Raw genomic sequence first — 21,317 nt, 5'->3', positions numbered from 1 at the left:
CTTCAACCAGATACATTCTATGTGGAATTCATTTTATAATGCAACTTTTAGGACAAATAGAAAAAAAAAGTTTCTTGTAAGAATGTTTGTCATGGAGACTGTTTTACAAATTCACACTCTTGATGTTGGGCTGACACATCAATTCTTGAACATACAGGTTGTCAAGATATCCCAAATTCTGGCCTTCAGTAAAGTGCGGGAGGAGGGGGAATCAGTTGGCTCGATGACTGGTTTGCGATACATACTGATGTCAGTAGCATGGGTTCAAGTCCTACACCAGCTGAGGCTACTGAAAAGTTCTTGTCTTTTTAACCTCACTTTTGGACTGAGGCATGGTGATCCTTAGGGTGTCTCTCTCTCTCTCTCTCGCTCTAATAGGAGGGCAGCCTTGTATTCTCTGAGATTATCACATTATCTTTACTAGTGTCACACCTAGATTCCTAAAATCCGTTATGTAACACATGAAGTTCTGATCAAGTTTTAATTAATAAACATTCTCCCAAGGATTCCTTCAACAATGTATTTTGTATCATTGATTTCAAAACGCATGTCAAGACAGACTGTCAAACAATTCAAAAAATGACTAGCGTATGAAAACAAATTCCACTTCTGTATTTAAAAGATACTTTGCAATCATTTAGAATTTGGAAAGATCTTTCAATTTGAACTCCAAATCAAATTATCTATGCTGATTGGTTTAGGCATAGTATTGAATGAAACATTTTCCCAGAGGGTGAAAGCATTCTCAGAAATCTCAGAGATGTGTATCCACAATGTAATGGAACCATCTCTAACTCCCAGCCTTTCACACCAGATTGTCCCTTCAGCAATGCAGACTAACCATTGCCATTTTACATTTAGGTGTACAATCGATCAGCTAAAGGTGTTAAACATTTTAATACCCCTTTCAATTTCATGTAATAAATGAAATATTAAGGTGATGCACAACTGACACTGTTCAGATCATTATGCTAAAAAGACATGTATTATTTAATCTGCTTTATTGCACAACTGAGAGGAGTTCCAGCATAATTATTCAAAACAAATCAATTCAGTTAGCAAAAATACATTTGTTTTAACTTAATACACTGTTTGGATTTGAATGAATGAAGGTTTCCTAAATATTAAGTTTAGTTTTGAAAAATCTTATCAGAATTTCTACACTGGAATTAGAAACATTTTGGCCAATGGCCACTCCCAAAGAAGGCTAGGCAAATTTGACCACAAGAAACTCCCTAACCTGACATAACATTTTGATGTTTTAAAAAGTTCAGACTGCATAATTAACGCTTTCATTTTAAAAGGAGGAGCCAGAGAACTTTCAGATATCTATAGAATCTCCTCTATATAAATACAGCTGTATTCATCACTGGAAACTAAGTACAATATACCACAGCCATACTCTACACCAATTCAGAGGAGAATCTGTTTGGGAACCTTTACAGAAGCAAAGTCCTGAAGACTAGATAAACTGGTATGTTACATTTAAAAGTGTGTTAGCATATGAAAGAGTGAGGATATCGGAGTACATTTTCACTGATTCTGCTAACAATAGTATTCTGTTTTGTAACTTTAGAAGTGATCACGCTTGCCAGAATCGGGAATTGCAAACCTCTTTTGCAAGCTTGGTACTGTTATTTAGCCAGGTGTAATGTGAAAAACTCATGAACGAGTTTTAACACTAATCTCACATGACACCTTTCAGCTACAGTCATGAATATCATTTAAAATTTAAGAGCACCACACTTTGGAATTAACCATTTGTGCAAGTTTTATATTCAAAGATTTAACGGAGACCATCAGGAATGCTCTCCTCTTGCTAAAGATGTTAAGTGAAAATATCACTGCTACCTTGAAACAGAAAACTATCATAACAATGTTTGCTCATGAAAATCTGATGAAATATAGTCTCCATTGCTGCTACATTTTAAGTGATACCTGATTTTCATCAAAATCAAGAGCCCTTGAATCCTGTTTTCCATTGGTACTTATACAATTGTTATTTTTACATTTTTAGTTGCAACATGGTTTCTATGGGAATTGGTGCACTTCTACTATTGTTGTCTTTGAACCTGGTTTATGGAACAGACTTTATCAGATATGTGTATCCAGCCTATAATATAAAAAGTTACAGAGGTAAGTTCATATTTTGTTCTGAAATATTTATTCAAAATGGCTGCAGTTTATTCAACATGAGATAATCCCACCATCAGATAATGGTGACAATTCACTTTAGTCCTATGTGATCATGCGCCCAAATGAAGCGTGATTGAACTTTATACTCAAGTTTTGAAAATGTTTTCATTCAAAGAGACAATTCGTCCAGCACGAAAGGTGAAAAACAGAATTAAAAACTTCATTCTGAATTAGATCTAATGCAAAGCATAAGAACCATTATTTATCAAGTTCTCCAACATTCATTATCGTGAAAGTACTTTAAAAGATCCCTGGAAAGGTTCCTTGTGTGGGAAATCATTGATCACCATCCAAGGACTGCTCACAAACCATTTTGCACTGACCACATAAATCACTGGACCAAGATTGACAACTTAATGCCTCAAAATTGCCTGGACTCTTTCACATTATTTTGTTTGGCTTTTGGAGGCCAAAGTCCAATACTTTAGAATAGGCTGGATCTGAATCCAAGTCCAACAGGTGAAGGAGTATGTGTAATATAAAGCATTGTATGACTACAAAACAGCACTTTGAACCCAAGATACAGATTTAAATCTGGTGTTCAATATATAAAGCAAGATATGTAACACAATCTAATTATCAATATTTCTTCATAAAAAGTTTTTTTGAAGAACATTTCAACAAAATGATGTTGCAATGTTGCCTTACTGTGGCTGTTTTGGTAACTTTCACAAATGCCTGAATGGGATGTGGTTGGAATGCACAGCTTTCCACAATTTGATCAACTGCTACCGAAATTTGAAAATATTCTGGTAAGAGATCTTTTCTTCAAAGGAAAAATGTTTTCTTTAAGAAAACAACTATCTAAGCAATTACAGCAAAAGTAATATCACAAACTCACTTGCCACTCAAGAGGAAAACTGCTCAGGAGTAGCAAAATAATAAATCATACAAGCAGAAGAAAGGGCACCAACCTGTAAATCTAGAGCAATGTTTGTGTCTGTCACTGGATAATGCATAGTTTTTTTCTATTTCTCAACTAACTCACTATTCAACTTACAAATAGTTCACTGGTACAAATTCAAGTTGAAAGATTTTAATCAACACTGTCTAGCCATGTATAATGACATTACTTTCAACTGTAAACTGAAGCTTCATTCTAATGTTTTCCGCACTTAAAGTTAACAAAACAACTTCTAACTTACATGAAAGGTGAAAATCCAAAATCAATTTAAATGGGTTCAATTTAATTAAATATGTCAAACCACAAGTTTTCACCAATTTATATTCAGTCTTATGGTCCTTACTTTTTTTTTAAAAATGTTCTACTGGTCAAGTGAAGACCTTTTCGATTTTTTTTTATGTTTTAAGTGGAACAAAAGTAGCACTCATCAACTCAAAGATATTACAAAGATAGCTGCTCTTCCATTTGAAACATAAAATACAAGGCATTGATTTCTGGGAACTTCTGAATTTTCCAATTATAAAATAATTTAATTTTGCTGGTGCACTATGAAAGCATTACTCTTGCATGTGACAGCAGGAAAGGATACTTGATCACCAGAAGCAACATTTATTATCCAGCTATTACCTCAAACATAATGTTGGCAAACTAGCCAGTTCCATAAACAGCAAAAATATATTTCTAAGGCAAACAGAAATTAGTATATATTCAATTCTACAGTAATGATGCTTTGGGTTTTAAGGGTGCACATGTGCCTTCACTGATGATCTACAGTTGATCTCTAGGTGATATAGAGTTGATATCTAGATCTAGAGATTCACAGCAATCTCTTATGATGATGATTTTAGGATTTACCTTAATCGCTAACCATTTTCAGCCAAATTCAACTCCAAACTAAAATAATTTTTACAAATAGAGATTGCACCTCACTTCTGTGGATCCAGAATACTGGATATAGATTTTTCTTTTAAATCAATTAAAATATTTTGTTTGTTTGATTAGTCCAGTCTTTGCTGGAAAAATAAGTCGGACTTCACGGCATTCACCATTACTAGACATGCTCACCCAACCATGCAATTTCCCTTTCCAAACAGTCTTGATTTTAAACAACTTATCCTTGCTTTGAAATCTCTCCAGCGTTTCATTTTATTGATCTTTGTAAACTTCTCCAGCTACACATCACTCCAATTTACTTGCATTCATCTAATTCTGGCATCTTGACCATCCAAAACTTTAATCGCTCAATCATTTGTGGTTGCACCTTCAAATTCCTGGCCACTAAATTAGGAAAGTGCTACCTACAATGCTTTACTTCCTACCTCATCTTCCTCCCTTAAAATTCTCGTTTAACCAAGCATCTGGTCATGACATAATATCTCATTACGAGGCTTGGTGCCCTAAATGCCCATGTGAAGCAATCTGAGACACACAATATATTGAATAAACTGACCCTGCCTAGGTATTGCCAGCAATTTGTCAAGAGGTTAGCCTACACCTAGTGGCTTCACCGTGAACCATACTATGAGTGTCAAGGAACTGATACAATTATTTAAGGTTGCTAATACACAGCCCAAATTCCTGACATGTTTTTCAATCTTGGAGGCCTAGAAAGGAAACAACTGAAACGGTATGGGCTCACTATGCTCATTAGATCATAAATGGTTCATGCAAACTTAAAAACAAAACCTCCACTTCCTTTCTGCTAATTCATTACTTTTTTTCCCCTTTCTTAATTGATATCTCATTTGATTCAAATTCACTCTCTCTTCCTATCGTACAATCCATTTCTTCCACTATCACTCAATTTTATTGGTAAGAAGATAGAATGTTTGCCTTAATGTTTATGAGCCTCTCGATGCACCAAAGACCTCACAGTAGGATAAATAGACATAGTCTTTTCCCTGGGGTCGGAGAGTCCAGAACTAGAGGGCATAGGTTTAGGGTGAGAGGGCAAAGATATAAAAAAGACCTAAGGGGTCACTTTTTCACGCAGAGGGTGGTACATGCATGGAATGAGCTGCCAGAGGATGTGGTGGAGGCTGGTACAATTGCAACATTTAAGAGGCATTTGGATGGGTATGTGAATAGGAAGGGTTTGGATGGATATGGGCCGGGTGCTGGCAGGTGGGACTAGATTGGGTTGGGATATCTGGTCGGCATGGACGGGTTGGATCGAAGGGTCTGTTTCCATGCTGTACATCTCTATGACTCTATTGTTATTAGTTCATCTCTTCAACTTTTTTGGTCCAATAGTTAAAATCTGTAGTAGTCTCGGGAATGCTGGGAGAGGGAGAAAAGAACCTACTCACATCATTTGCATTTTCTCAGTTGGAAATGGAATCACGTTTTTTTTCAGATGCTCTAACCAAAATAATACTAGCGCATAGAAAAAATAGATGAACTAGAAATTGCAACATTATTCAGCAAAATTTGCAGATGAATGGACAGCCCATATGTAACTTTCTGTTTTGTTATACAGACATGAATTTTAGTTATAATTAAATTTAAGTTACTATTAGAAACCCATATCAAATAGTTACACAGGTACAAGATCATGAGAATTACAAGTGCAGACATGTAGATGATGTTCATACTTCGATGTCATTAATTTGTACATGATTCTGTTGATTATCAGCTGCAGCCCCAGAGCCCATTAGCATTAACACCACTTTTCTGAGATTTCTATTAATATTCCTAAATTACAATGGAGGATCAAGAGAATCCCATCTCCTGCAGAATTTTAACCCTATGTATAAGAATTTGTCCAAAAATCTTTGAAGTTTACATAAATCTTATGATACAAAAGTGTTTTTTCTTACTTTTGCAATTTAAGTTGTTCAAAGGATTGACAGCATACTTATGTGGTTCATTTCAGTAATTCTGCAGATGGTAGACAAATTGAATCACTTACTTTTATTACAACTTCTCATGTGAACAAAGCACATGAGGGAGGAGGGGCTAATGAAAGGTGACACTTGTAGTCCAACCTGGTAGGAGTTTATTTTCAACAGGTTATTTTTATCTTATGTGCCAATGCTTATATTATTTAATGGAATATATGAACCAGTGTGGATATTGTGATATAGAAATATCAAACAGACATTTATTTCAGATAATTATGTTCAAACTTTAAATTCACAAGAATGTTTGGGTTACCATTAAAGTATTAGTTAGAATGCAGCAGCATGATTTCAGTACCACCATGCATCATGTGATCCAAGATAAGATGCATTATGAAATACTTAACACTTCAGATCAAATGCCATAATAATGATGTCATGAGCAAGTCTTCAAGATTCCCCTCACAGAACCATTGTAAGACATAATACAACACAACCAATATAACTTAACGCAGTAATAATCTGACAAATGTGACAAGCTGACCTTTCACATTTCAATGACGACCAGCCAGAGAGAAAATGTTGAAAAATTGGGAAAGGCAGCATTTCCTTTGCACGTCATCTGGACATTGCCAGCTGTAATCTCAAGCTGCAACTGCTGAAGGCCCAGTCTGACACTCTTCAGAGTTCAGCCAGCTCTGTCAAGAGTGGTGTTTGAGTCAATCTTGGTGATGAACACTGAAGTATCCCACCCAAAGTATATTCGAGGCCCTGTTACCCTTCAAACTCCTTCCAGTGGTGCTCATCATGGAAGAATAAAGCTGTTGTCTGTTTCTGTATCACTTGGAACAGGAGATGCAAATTATAGTTTAAGTTTACAGTAACTGAAATGCTCTGAAATTTCTATTATGTTTGTTCAACAAGCTACAAGCCACATTCATATTGCTAAGTGCTTCACCCTCGATTCTGAAGTTTCTGTAAAATTCAATTAAGAATTATTCCTATGCTGTATGACTCTATAACCCAGTTTTTGTCACATCTTAACTGAATCAAATAATCGTATTTGCGTAATCTGTTTTACCACAATGTTAAACTGAAAACATTGAAACTCAAAGAATGTTGGCATTCCTTCCAACACTTTTAATGATTATTACTGTACTTCTACAAGGAACAAAATACAGATTTAGACATTAATTCATCTTGTTTTTCCTAAAATAGGTAATGAAGTAAACTTTCCTCATTCAGTGAGCAATGAAGACAGCGAGCACAACAGCAATTCAAAATCTGCAAGTAAGCTACGCTCAGTATTTTGACATAGGGTCGTATTGCTCTTTAAAACAGACAGGCTTAAGTGAACAATGCAAATTTATTCAAAATGTCACTCGCATCTCGTTGTGATTGACTGCTCATATTTTAGATAGTGAAGAATTTATGAACTATGCACAGTGTTTCACGTCCTGTAATAATTCTAATATTTCATCTCTATAAGATCTACCTTTGTTCTAATTCATATTTTCATATTTAAAATTAAGATTCAAAGATCAAGGTCATTATAAAACAAAGCAAATATCTGTAGTTCATACAAGCAGAAAATCATTTTCATGTTTAATCAAAATTTAAAAATGGACTAATTAGGAAGGCCTAATTGTCAGTATTCATCTCTGTTCTTGGGTTTGTCTATTTGTCAAAATATGCCTTTTTGTAAAAATGCCTTTTATGCTCATCACTTAAGTTCATAATGAGGAGCCCAATGAACAGATCTCAAAATAAAGTTATATGCTCCTGAGTATTTGCCAAACAGAAAAGCAGATTTCTAGTTTTTTTTTCAATCCTCCTTAATTATACAATGGGACAGGAGTAGTTACTGTAATTGTTTTGCTCCTCAAAATGTACTGGAAGAGTTCGATCCTTTGGGATGTCAATCATAATTCTAACGATACACTTGATGGCCCCAAAATCAATAACAAAGTGGCATATAAATATCCACTTCAGTCATTCAGTTAAAGTTTTCAGATCTGTGCAAAATAGGCATCTTGTACAAGATAGGATAGGCTTGTGCACACCCTGCACCCACCAAGGTCTTAATGGATTATGTTCCTGTAATCATGACTGTTTTGAGTGCATACACTTTCAGAGTTTAATTTATATTCACCTTTTAATTTCCATACAGTCTGGCCACTGAATCCATTTTATGTCTGCTACACTAGTTAGTCTGGCCCAATTAAGGGAAAACTTCCAGAGTATATAATTCAATGTAAATTAGTAGACACTGAGAGAAGCCAACGTTGTTTAATCTTGGTTTTCTTCTAAAAATGTAGATGAGGCAGAGACTTTGCTTCTTTTAAAGGAAAATTAAATAAATATTGAAAGCAGCTAAAGGCCGAGAGGCAGTGGGATTACTTATAGATTGCTGTAGCATACAGCATTGCAGATATGGTTTCAAAATGTTACTGTTTTATGAATCCATTTTCAGGGCGCCAGAAAAAAAAATTGAAAGTAAAATGACTTTACCTTGAAAATGATGTTCCAATCTATATTACCAGAACTTTTATGTACTGCCAATAGTTTTATTGCACATTATGCCATGGACAAGTAAGAACTTGAAGATTTATATCTAAAAGACTGAATCCATCCTGTCTGATTCTTGCTCAAAACTTAAAGCTTTGACTGCAGATTCCTTTCCTTTTCCTGCTCCTCCCCCTGACTGAAACTAACAACGTGCAGTTCTCCTTGATCCTCAGACCTTCTCCATATTATGGGGAGGCAATGTCCTAGTAATTTTATTGCGAGGCAATTAATCTAGAAACTCACCTAATATTCTGGGGGCCGGAGTTCAAATCCTGCCATGGCAGATGATGGAATTCGAATTCAGTAAGGGTCTAACAATAACAAAGCCATTGTTAATTGTTGGACAAAACCCAACTGGCTCACTAATGTCCTTTAGGGAAGGGAAATTACCATTCTTAACTAGTTTAGCCTACATGTGACTCCAGACTCTCAGCAATGTGATTTATTCTTAACTGCCCCTCTGGGCAATTAGGGATGAGCAATAAATACTAACTTAGCCAGAGGCACCCACATCCTGGAAGTAATTTTAAAAATTGCGAAAATCATCTTTCTGTGGTGTGCGCACTACCATGAAAAACACATTTATGCCTTGGACACTCTTAGACCCAACTTTTCAAGGACATTAGAGGGTAGGCTAATTAATAGTAGACAGCATTTGGATGAGGGGACATTTACAGGGCAGCAACCTGTAACTAGAAGAATGCAACAAGGATTAGTGCTGATCAACATTATGGGAAGAGCAGGGGAGCTGAAAATTATTTAAATGGTAAAGACCTCATAAAATTACAGCGTAAAGGAATGTTTGTGTGTAAATCACAAAAGGTTAGAATACAAGTTGAGCAAATTATTGGGAATGCAGACCGAATCTTGGTCTTTATTTCAAAGGGAATGAATTACACAAATAGAAAGCCTTGCTAAAACAAGGGTCAGGTTGGATCGTACCTGGAATATTGTCAAGACTTCCCCTTATCTAAGGAAAGATACAATCACATTAGAGGCAGTCAAGACAAGATTCATTAGGTTAATCATGGGTCTGGAGGGATTGTCTTATGAAGAGTGGTTCAGCAGGATGGGCCTGTACTTGTTGTAGTTTAGACGAATGAGAGGCAACCCTTACTGAAGCACGCAGGATTCTTATGAGACTTGACTAGGTCGATGCAGAAATGTTTCCTCTGTGCAAGTGTCTAGGGTCAGAGTACACAATCTCAGAGTATAGAATCAGTCACTTGAGTTAGAGAGGGGGAGGAAATTCTTCTCTCAGATGGCATGAATTTGTGGAATTCTTTACCAGAGTGCTGTAGAATCTGGATCATTAAGGATATTTAAGGCTGAGATAGACAGACTTCTACTAAGTAAAGGAGTCAAGTTATAGAGAAAATGCAGAAAAATGGAGTTGAGCATTCAGATCAGCCATGATCTCACTGAAAAACAACACAGGGTCAATGGAATGAATAGTCTACTTCTGCTCCTACAACTTATGGTCTTTTTTTAAAACTTGCGTAAATTCCATGTTGCGTAAATTCCTGCTCACTTGATTTTCACCTACTCACTTTTCTATAGGCTCTCTTCACTGAATTTCCAAAACATCCTCCACACTGTCAAACTACATGGTCTGGTATGTTTGCCCTTTGTCTGATTTACTATAGGTAACACAGGCTGCAGTTGACTTTACCACACATTCTAGAAATATACCTTTAGATCCTTATTTCATGCAACACCTATCACCTTCCTAAAAACCTTATATTTCAAAGTTCCTCATATTCACCACAGTCCTACCAGAACATTAGACTCTTCTCTCATTAGAGATAACGCAGGGTGATTTAATGTGAGGGTCACCGCATCTCAGCCAAGGGGAGAGGTTGAGGAGATTCTCTCACTTTTTTGAGGACGTAATTATGAAGATGGACAAGGGAGAGGCTATGTATGTACTGTACCTGGACTTTCAGAAAGCCTTTGATAAAGTCCCACATAGCAGATTAGTGAGCAAAATTAGGGCATATGGTATTGGGGACAAAATACTGACTTGGATTGAAAAGTGGCTGGCTGACAGGAAGCAAAGAGTAGTGATAAAAGGGTCCCTTTTGGAATGGCAGGCAGTGACCAGTGGGGTACCACCAGGTTCGGTGCTGGGAACGCAACTATTTACAATATACATCAATGATATAGATGAAGGCATTAAAAGTAATATTAGTAAATTTGTTGATGACACAAAGCTGGGTGGCAGGGTGATGTGAGGAGGATGTTATGAGAATACAAGGTAACTTGGACAGGCTAGGTGAGTGGACAGATGCATGGCAGATGCAGTTTAATGTGGTTATTCACTTTGGTGGCAAGAACAGGAAGGCAGATTATCTAACTTGGCTCCATTTAGATAGTAAAGGGGAAGTACAACGAGATCTAGGTGTTCTTGTACATCAGTCAATGAAAGCAAGCATGCAGGTACAACAGGCAGTGAAGAAAGCTAATGGCATGCTGGCCTTCATAACAAGAGGAATGGAGTATAGGAACAAAGAGGTCCTTGTGCAGCTGTACAGGGCCCTGGTGAGACCACACCTGGAGTATTGTGCGCAGTTCTCGTCTCGAAATTTGAGGAAGGACATTCTAGCTATTGAGGGAGTGCAGCTTAGGTTCACGAGGTCAATTTCCAGAATGGCGGGAGTATCATATGTTGAAAGATTGGAGCGACTGGGCTTGTATACACTTGAGTTTAGAAGGATGAGAGAGGATTTGATTGAGATGTATAAGATTATTAAAGGATTGGATACTCTGAAGGTAGGAGGCGTGTTTCCGCTCATGGGTGAGTCCAGAACCAGAGGACACAGTTTAAAAATAAGGGGTAGGCCATTTAGAACAGAGTTGAGGAGAAACTTCTTCACCCAGAGAGTGGTGGATATATGGAATGCTCTGCCCCAGAAGGCAGTGGAGGCCATGTTTCTGGATACTTTCAAGAAGAGATGGATGGAACTCTTAAAGATAGTGGAATCAAGGGTTATGGGGATAAGATAGGAACAGGATACTGATTGTGGATGATCAGCCATGATCATAATGAATGGTGGTGTTGGCTTGAAGGGCCAAATGGCCTAATCCTGCACCTATTGTCTATTGATTTTGCTGTAGTGTGATGTGTTAAACTCCCAACGATTTCCAAAAAGGAGTGAAAGACAGTGGTTGCATGTATTGACACCACAGATATTATTTATATTGGCTTTCAGATATGGAACAACTATCACCTCCCAACTTGTGTTCTGTTTGCACAGTAACTTTGAGTATGAAAAGCATTCCATTTTTAGACAGCCTAAATACATACAGTTTCTTCTCTCAGCGTACCTTAAAATCAACATTTAAAAGCACAAACAATTCATTTGCACGCTAAATTGCATATTTTTAAATTAAATATTGCAGGACTTACAAACACATCAGGAACTGAAAATTTGTGAAGAAAGCACATCTTTTCTGACAGTTTAGGTAGTGCAGTTATGTAAAAGGAAAACAGCATTGCTAATTTAATTTGTTGAAACTGGATCCAGTTACTCTACTTCATAAATGTCGTTTCCATCTTATTTTGACAAATCAATCTTTCATTCTTACGAAAGGTACATGACATTATTTTTTTTCTTTGCCAATTTTCTTCCACCTACAAAAGCATAGACTTTTTTCGCATTAGTTGGGGAAGCTCTGCCAGCTGCACATTTCTTACTGAAATTGTTTTACTCGATGTATGAGTCTTGCCAATAAATGACAGCAGCAGCTAATACTGATGACGAATTTTAACATAAAGTATACCAAACTGCTTCGCAGTATGTGTCACTCAAGTTGAGCATGTTACATCGGGTTTCCCAACAGGATGCTATAACAAAACTCAACCTAATTTGGGATGTTGGGGAAAATGTAAAATAAATGAATCACTATCGTATACCATGTGGTTAAAGAGCACTACAATAGTATTGTACAAACATGTCAGCTGTCTTGGTGAGACCTAACTTTGCTCTGCGACACCACGATTGGCTTGAGCTGTTGCTGACTGCTTGTAAAACAACACATTGTGGAGTAAAGACATTTTCACAACTGAAACTATCTTATTTGGCCCTCAGCAGTCACACTTATAATCATTCCATATATTCTGCTGCTTATTTTGATTTAACTTGATGATATGTCACCTAAGTTGCCGAACAACTTTCAATGGAGCCTTAAATCTTATTTGAGGTTCAATGCAAAAGCTACCTTCTTCCAAATACACATTGTTGCTGACTGCAAAAACATCATACAAAAGCTTTTATCAACTCCAAAATCAATGTACCACAAGTAGTAGAAGCATTGGCCATTCAGCTCATCGATTCTGCTCCACCATTCAATGAGATCATGGCTGATCTGATAACTTTCAATTCCATTTTCCTACCTTTTCCCCATAATCCTTGATTCCTTACTGATCTCCCTTTGACATCTTCACTTTTTCAGAAGTTTAACTTGCCTAGAACTTTGAAGGCTGAGACACTTGACACAAAGTACCAGCACCAATCTTTGTCAATTGCCCTTGCTTCCGTGCCACAGAAAGTTGTTTTCTGGATCCTTGTTTAAGTCTACAAGCTGCTCAATAATCTCAAACAACCCTCTTCTGTTCTTCTAATGAGCTCCAGTTCAACTAAACTGAAAATACATCCAATTGCTTTTGGTTGGAGCCAATAGGACAAGGATAAAAGATGATTCTCATTTCCCTAAATATTTGGAATAGGTTCAATTGATTTTAAACAAAGAGGAGTACTGACACATGTTCGGGTTCATTTGAGAAGTCTAGCAGAATTGATTTTCTCAGATAAAACTTCCTTAGGTTGTTTCCAGTATTGGAGGTCTACATCCAGATTTTTTTTAGCACATTATAATGATCTTCTGAACCAGTTTTATTTCATTACATCCATCTCTTCAAACAAACTAATTCTTTGGCTATGCCATTGACTTAATTACCACAAATAAATTCATCCATCCTCAGCACATTCTGGGTGATATTTTTCCTTAAATCCCAACTAAACTTTCTATCTCTTCCCTTATATCTATGCCCTTTAGTTAGTGAAACCCTCCACTAAGGGGAAAAGGTTCTTCCTATCTCGACCCTGGATATCCTATCTGTACACTATAAACAGGTCCTCATTCAGCCTTCTCTGATCTCAGGAAAATACCCTCAGCCTATCTAATCTCTCTGCATAGCTGAAGTGCATCAACACAGGCAACATCCTGGTGAATATTCTCTTCTGCACCCTAGTGAGTTTTGAGACGATTTGCAGCTCAGGTTAAGGTTCTGAAAGTAGGTTTGCTTGTTGAGCTGGAAGGTTTGGTTTCGACATTTCGTCACCATACCAGGTAACATTAGTGAGCCTCCGGTTGAAGGACTGGTGGTATGGCCCACTTTTATTACTTATCTCTTTAATTATTTATCTATCTATCTATCTTCTGCATCCTTTCTAGTGCAATCACATCCTTCCAGTTATGCGATGACCAGATCCGCGCACACTACTCCTGCTGTTGCCCAACTAATGTCTTTAAGAGCTCTATCCATCTCTTCTTGAAAGTATCCAGAGACATGGCCTCCACTGCCTTCTGGGGCAGAGCATTCCATATATCCACCACTCTCTGGGTGAAGAAGTTTCTCAAATCTGTTCTAAATGGCCTACCCCTTATTTTTAAACTGTGTCCTCTGGTTCTGGACTCACCCATCAGCGGAAACATGCTTCCTGCCTCCAGAGTGTCCAATGTCCAATCCTTTAATAATCTTATACGTCTCAATCAGATCCCCTCTCATCCATCTGAACTCAAGTGTACACAAGCCCAGTCGCTCCAATCTTTCAACATATGATAGTCCCGCCACTCCAGGAATTGACCTTGTGAGCCTACACTGCACTCCCTCAATAGCTAGAATGTCCTTCCTCAAATTTGGAGACCAAAACTGCACACAATACTCCAGGTGCAGTGTCACCAGGGCCCTGTGTTGTACTCACAGAAGAAACTAAAACCAGATTTTTTTTCATCTAATTTTTTTCCCAATAACATTTCTACAATTACTTCAATTTCTGCAACACTCTTAGCTTAATTTAAATTATGTTCAAATCGAGACGTTATGCGAATTGAGATCATAACTTCTTATCCTATTAAATCTAATGTCTGAAGCAATACTGCAAATTAGGTGGCCTTACATTCCTATTGTATAACTGTGCTCAAAATGTTTTCTAAAAAGTGACCCGATGAAGATTTAAGTTGACAGAACTACTCCCTCTAAACCATTTCTTTAATGTATAATATTGCAAAAAAAAAGTAAATATTCAAACATATGCAATCTTTCTCTAAAACAGGCAATGAAGTGAAAGGGAATAACGGACGAAGCAATGAAAACAATGGTGACTCTAATTCAGCAAGTATGTTCTTTTCAATAAATTTAATTCAATATTCACATTAATTACAGTTACATGAGCTGTACAAATAACAACATTTTAAGTAACTTAAGTTTAGAGATTTAAGTCAGACTCTGTAAAGATGGCTTAAAATCATGAGATCAAAAGCTTAATGTGCTTGTATAAAACACAAAACCTTAGAGCTACAGTTATGTTTATTATTTCCCAAAACAGGTTATCAAGTAAAAGGGAAGTATTATTGGAGGATTGATGACAACGGGCAAAATGGTGACTCTAATTCTGCAAGTATGCAAGATTTAAGCTTAAATTCCATGACAGGTTTATTTATCCAAGAAATAAGCACTTTTATACTCACTGATAATAGCTCCAATTATCAATGTTCGACAGGAAATTAAAAGATCTAGCTTGAGAAATCCACAACATATTGCCACACTCTTGCCATAAATGACAGGAGCACAGTAGAAGCAATGAAAATGAAGTCACATCTTTATTGTTACAGATCCATAAGACCATAGATACAGAAGCAGGAGCAGTCCATTCGACTCACCGAGTCTGCTCCATCATTTGATTATGGCCAATGTTGTTCAATCCCGTTCTCCTGCTTTCTCCCTATAACCCTTGATCCCCTTACTAATCAAGAACTTATTTTTGTCTGTCTTAAAAACACTCAGTTACTTTCCTCCTTCTGTGGCAATGGATTCGACAGATTCACCTCTTTCTGGCTAAAAAGATCCTTATCTCATCCCAGCATTTCTTGCCACAGAGAACCGTGGGGGCTGAGTCCTTGTATATATTCAAATCTGAGTCAGATTCTTGATCAATAGGGGAATCAAGGGTTACAGGAAAGAGCAGGGAAGCGGACAAGATGACTGTCAGATCAGCCATGATCCTATTGAACGGTGGAGCAGGTTTGAAGGGCCAAATGGCAGACTCTTGCTCCTTTTCCTTATGGTCTTCAGGTGGATTTCTTTGCAGTGAAATGTTACCAAGTGTGCCTGATAATGAGAAGCTGAAAAGCTGGAGTAAATGAACTTCCTTTCCTTCTCCTGCATTTCATCAGCAAGCGATAATGACAGATAAAGTATTTTAACACTTGATTTGCAGTGCCAAAATTCAGGTCCAAACCTGGGTCTTTGCCTTTATTCCCCAAATAATATCTGACTCAATTTAGATTTAGGCTGGTACAAGCAATAATTGTTCAGAAAAAAACTGGCTAGCATTGCATTTCCTGACCACTTCAGGTCTTCTTTATCAGAGAGGCAATGGCCTATTATTGCTGTACTTTTAATCTAGAGGCCCAGATAATATTCTGGGGACCTGTGCTCAAATCCCATAATGGCAGAACGTGGAATTTGAATTCAATAGAAAAACAACCTGAAATTAAGACTCTACTAATGACCGGAAACCATTGCCAATTGTCATAAGAACCGATCAGGTTTACTAATTCAGGAAGGAAACTACTATCCTTACCTGGTCTGGCTTATGCATGACTTCAGACCCCCAGCAATGTGGTTGACTCTTAACTGCCCTCTGGGCAATAAATTATTGCTTAGCCAGCAACATCTCCAGCGTATTTGAATAAATTAAAAGGTTTGAAACTGATTGGATTATTTGGAGCAGATGAACTTGAAGGTCACCGACACATCATGACGAACGTCACATGTATTACTCAATGTATTAAAGCTTTCTAGATACAGAAATCATGTCTTCAACTGATGCCAATAATAGGATTGAAAAATTACACAAGAGATGGAGAAACAATCCAGGTAATTACACACGACCAACTTAACATGCAATGTCAAAAAGTTACTGGAAACTATCAGAGATGCAGCAACTAAATTCTTGGACAAAAATTAATAAAGGGTAGATCAAAGTCTGACAGTCTGATTGTTTTCAGGGATATTAAGAGCATGGTGGATTGGGGAATAATAAAATGCAAACAAATCAATAAAAGTGAGAGAGCACAGAATCAGAAGTAGCCATGTATTCAGTGTCAGCAACAAGGGGAGAGGTCGAAGACAGAGCTCAAGGAAATCAGCTCTGTCGCATTTGAGCCAGCGGGTTGGAACCCGGAGGCCATCAGTTCACCTAACAGAAACCCAGACCATGCATGTCGCTCAACAAACTTGCTTGTGACTCAGCAAAAAAATCAATTCTACTGAAAAAAGTACAACACAAGTACTGCTTAAAAGTCCAGAGACCAAGTATAAAAGCTAATTTAAATAACAATTTCAGTACAGATTATCATGAAGTACAGTTCAGTATTTTGGAGATGTGGGTGCTGAGTTATTGGATAGAGCAGGAGATGTTGCTATATCTTCACAGGGAAGGTGGACAATTTTGCGGTCTGTTCATACAAATTGCAACGGGTAGGGTGCGTGAGAACTACAATGCAGTGCCTTTGGTTCTGTGGAGGCCATGGTGAGAATCATAGATTGGTTATAACACAGGTGACCATTCAAAACCATCACCTTTGCAACAGCAACCTAGTACAACTTCCCTGCCTTGACCTCCAAATATTTCCTTTTCAGGTAATGATCTAATTCATTTTAAAGTCACATTTGAATCTGGTTCATAATCATTTTAGATCCCAATGAATTGCTAGCAAAATGTTTTTTCTGCTCATATTGCTTCTGTTATCATGTCTGTTAAATCAGTGTCCTCTGGTAATCAATCCTTCACCAATGGGCAACATTTATGTCTAGAAGCCCCAGCTTCATTAATCTATCTGACTAGAGTTCCTCAGTACGCCAGTTACAGCCAAGCCAATCTGCAGGCTGGAGCTAGATTCATCCATACTCCTTGTTGGTGAAAGGAGGCTCTCTGGAATGTAAATCAATGCATCCACCAGCTTGGCATGTATCCTGTTAATTTTTCTCCTGCACATCACTTCATTGAGATTCTCTTAATAGAGCCAGCACACAATCTATCCTTTCTCCCAGCATGGCAGCAGCTCGCACAGGCTCAATGACTCAACTGGTGTTGATCCTAACTCTACACTAGCCCCTAAAATGTATTCAACGCTGACATCTGAACAAGTGGCTACAAGCGCCAGATCAGTGTTGTGGCATTGCTCTTTCTCTTACTGCTCGGCAGATGGTAGTTCCTGGATTTCCTGGAAGCAGAAAATCAAAGAAAAGGGCTGATAGAAAACAACAGATCCATGGTCACTCAATAAACAACTTGCACATCATGCCAGATTTGAGCTGAGAAATTATGAATATACTGCCATCTTAATGCTCACTTGTGGCACAGTCAAGATACAAAAGACAAATTTAAGGTATTTAGCAAGAGAAACCGAAGTGGAATGAGGAAATTCTTGTTTTAAAATTGAATTTGGAATGCACTACCTCAAGGGTTGGCGAACTAGATTCAATTATGTTTTTCAAAAGAATGTTGTTTAGCACCTGAAGGGAAAGAAATTGCAGGGATGTGGAAAAAAGCCAGACAGGTGAGACTAGGTACACTTTACTGCAGAGAACCAGCTAGGACTTCGTATGATTCTATAATTCTACATGCAAAAATAATAAAAAGTTTAGTTGAATAACTTTTTAAAAAAAAGGGAAGAATAATCATACCACCCAGATGCTTCCACTCGTTAGCAAAACTCAAGCCACAATACAAATAGCCTTACACCATAATGTTTACTATTCTCTTTAACCAATCATTTAACGAACAGTTAACTTTGCCTTGGACCAATATGTAAATATGAATAATTGTGCATAGCCACATAAACAAAATGTCACTTGCTTCTATGATCCTCATTTATACAAGAAATCATGCATAGGCTAATTGTTTGCAACATCCCTATTTTCATGACTTGGATTTCCCTGCAGTTTCAGAAAGTATTTTTCAATTTCATTTTAATTGCTAGTTCCTGATACATGTTCTATTTATTCTAAGACATCAGGATTAAATGTTTAAACATTACCAACTTTAGTCAAAATGTTTTAAACCTATTTTGTATGTATGGTGAAACTAAACAAAGCTAATCCTATAAACTAAATAACTTACTTAAATTTAAACCTATCAACAAGAGGAATGGCTAATAGGAAAAAATTGTTGTGATATATCTGACATGAATCAAACTTCATATGAAATGAAGAGAAGTGAAGTCTTCTCTACTCAATAGTTTATTCCCCATAAATTGTCATCTTTACTGTTTTCTCAGTGGTGCCTCATGACCAACTATACTTTCCTCAATGTCCTTTAATGCCTCCCTTCTTCATGTTCTTATATCAAAACATTTTGTGCTTGAACACTTCCAATCTACCTTCACCTTTACATCGAGCAAGCAGCCTTTTCCAAAATCCTCTCTGGCATCATGTGATGATGGCCAGCAATACTTTCTTTCCTTGTCCAGATTTGTGACATCTTCCTTCAATGAACTGTGGCACCCAATAAATAATTTGTATTGACTTGACATTTTTTTCAGACTCTCAGGACGTCTGAATGTGCCTCACACCCATTGAAGTACACTTTGTGTGCTATTACCTAGATAAATTAGAGGAAAACTGCAGCCATGTTGGTTTGAAAGTCCTATACAGTGAGAAAAAAAATCACAATTTGTTCCAGTCATATTTATCAACTTGATACAAAGTCGTCCACGAAATTGGGAAAACTTGAATTCTTGTTTCTCAGAAAACTTTAATATAATGTCCATCTAAAAGGCATCAACTCCAGCCTCATCATTATGCTTGTAATGCACAACAATTTCCAGTAGATGTCAGCATCTAGCAATGGGAACCATATACAATGTTCTCCTCGCTTTGCCTACTGTATAAACTATAAGAGTTTCAGATGGGACTTACTAATTCAGCATAATACAAGCACAGAATAGAGTCAACACATGCTTAAAAAATACTTTATTACCCAGATTAAATACATGGCTATTTGTGAACAATCACTTGCGTAAAATTCACGTATGAGTTGATCATTTCAGAGTTTTGAGTTCAGCCTATTAAGCAATATGAGAGATTGCAGTTAACTAGCATAATTTTCTGTACAATAAACCCATCTCAGTGAAGTCAAGACAGAATGTGGCATAATGCTTAAAAATACAAATTTGTTCACTTTGGCAAGAAAAATAGAAAAGCTTAATACTATTCAAATGGAGAGATGGCCGAACTTGGTACTATAAAAGGACTTCCAGAACACTGATCACAAAAAATGAGTATACTGGTATACAGCAACTATTCAGAAGGAAATTAGAATATCAGCACCTATTGGAAGGAAAACTAAATATAGGAATAGGGAAATTTGCTGTAGTTGTACAGGGCCTTCAGATCATGTCTGGAGTATTGCATACATTTCTGGTTTCCTTCTGTGAAAAGGATATAATTGTTTTCATAATGGTTCTGAAAAGGTTCATTCAACTTATTTGAGATGAAGGACTTTTCCTAAGAAGAACATTTGAACAGACTGGGGTTAAACTCACTTGGGAGTTTAGAAGAACAAGAGGTGAATATATTGAATCATTTGCAATTCTGAGGAGAGCTCATAGGGCAGTCCCTTCTAAGAGGGACTAGAATCAGGGGACACAGTTTAAGAACAGTTAATTCCCTTGAACACTTCCAATCTACCTTTATGTTACATCAAGCAAGCAGCTTTTTCCAAAATCCTCTCTGGCAAAAGACAAGTAAGGAACTTTTTCTCTAAGAAGGTTGTTAGCCCATGGAATACTCCTCCCTAAAAAGCAATAGTGGCTTGGTTACTGAATTTATTCTAAGCGGAGTTAGATATATTTTTGATAGAGAAGGAAGTCAAGGGTTATGGGGTACATACATGAAACTGGAATTGCAACCACATGTAAACCATCCATGATTTTATAAAATGCTGAAGCTCGAAGTAAAGGGAAAACTGCAAAGTGAGTGAGCAAAAAGGAGCTTGGTTACTCGATGCCACCAATTGGAAAGGACATTGCTGGATGAGATCTGAGAGGCCAATATAACCTATGAATCACTGAAATAACCAAAACAGAAATTATACTTTGTTTTCCTCATTTGGCCCTATTTTCTGCTCACCAAAAACAATCAGTAAATCACTTTGATTAACAGGAAACACCAACCTGTTTCCAACCACAGAAACTAAATTTCAATAATTTAAACATATTATTCATAAAGACCCAAGCTTTTGTTGTCTCCATGTAATACACCTGACTATTAAAGGTGCTGGTGAGGTTTATAGTTTATAAGAATTTTTAAAACTTTCTACTATGAAAGTATGTATTTCAAGCTTTATGTGTTGATTGCAATATACTTTAAGCCAAAGTGTATTTAAAAAAAGATTCATCGAGGTTAATTTTGTCTTTCCAAAAACAGGTCATGAAACAAAAGGACATTATTCACAAAGGTCCTCTGAAGAAAATGAACAGAATGGACATTCCAATTCAGGTATTAAATATCAAGTCAT

The 21,317-nt window shown here is 37.0% G+C and overlaps 1 protein-coding gene and 1 long non-coding RNA gene across 2 annotated transcripts in view; one reads left to right on the top strand and one right to left on the bottom strand.

The window, feature by feature from the left end:
• nt5dc1 (5'-nucleotidase domain containing 1) overlaps positions 1 to 21,317 on the bottom strand; it is a 575,653-nt gene that overhangs the window by 434,397 nt on the left and 119,939 nt on the right. The window lies entirely within an intron of this gene.
• On the top strand, positions 7,113 to 21,300 carry LOC122545921. Its single transcript, XR_006310624.1, has 4 exons — positions 7,113 to 7,230; positions 14,847 to 14,909; positions 15,120 to 15,191; positions 21,227 to 21,300. It is a non-coding gene; the product is annotated as an uncharacterized LOC122545921 (long non-coding RNA).

Source organism: Chiloscyllium plagiosum, chromosome 3 (assembly GCF_004010195.1).
Source record: "Chiloscyllium plagiosum isolate BGI_BamShark_2017 chromosome 3, ASM401019v2, whole genome shotgun sequence".
In the NCBI taxonomy this organism is placed as follows: domain Eukaryota; kingdom Metazoa; phylum Chordata; class Chondrichthyes; order Orectolobiformes; family Hemiscylliidae; genus Chiloscyllium; species Chiloscyllium plagiosum.
Note: the sequence above shows the minus strand (reverse complement) of the source record. Positions and strands in the feature narration are given on the sequence as shown.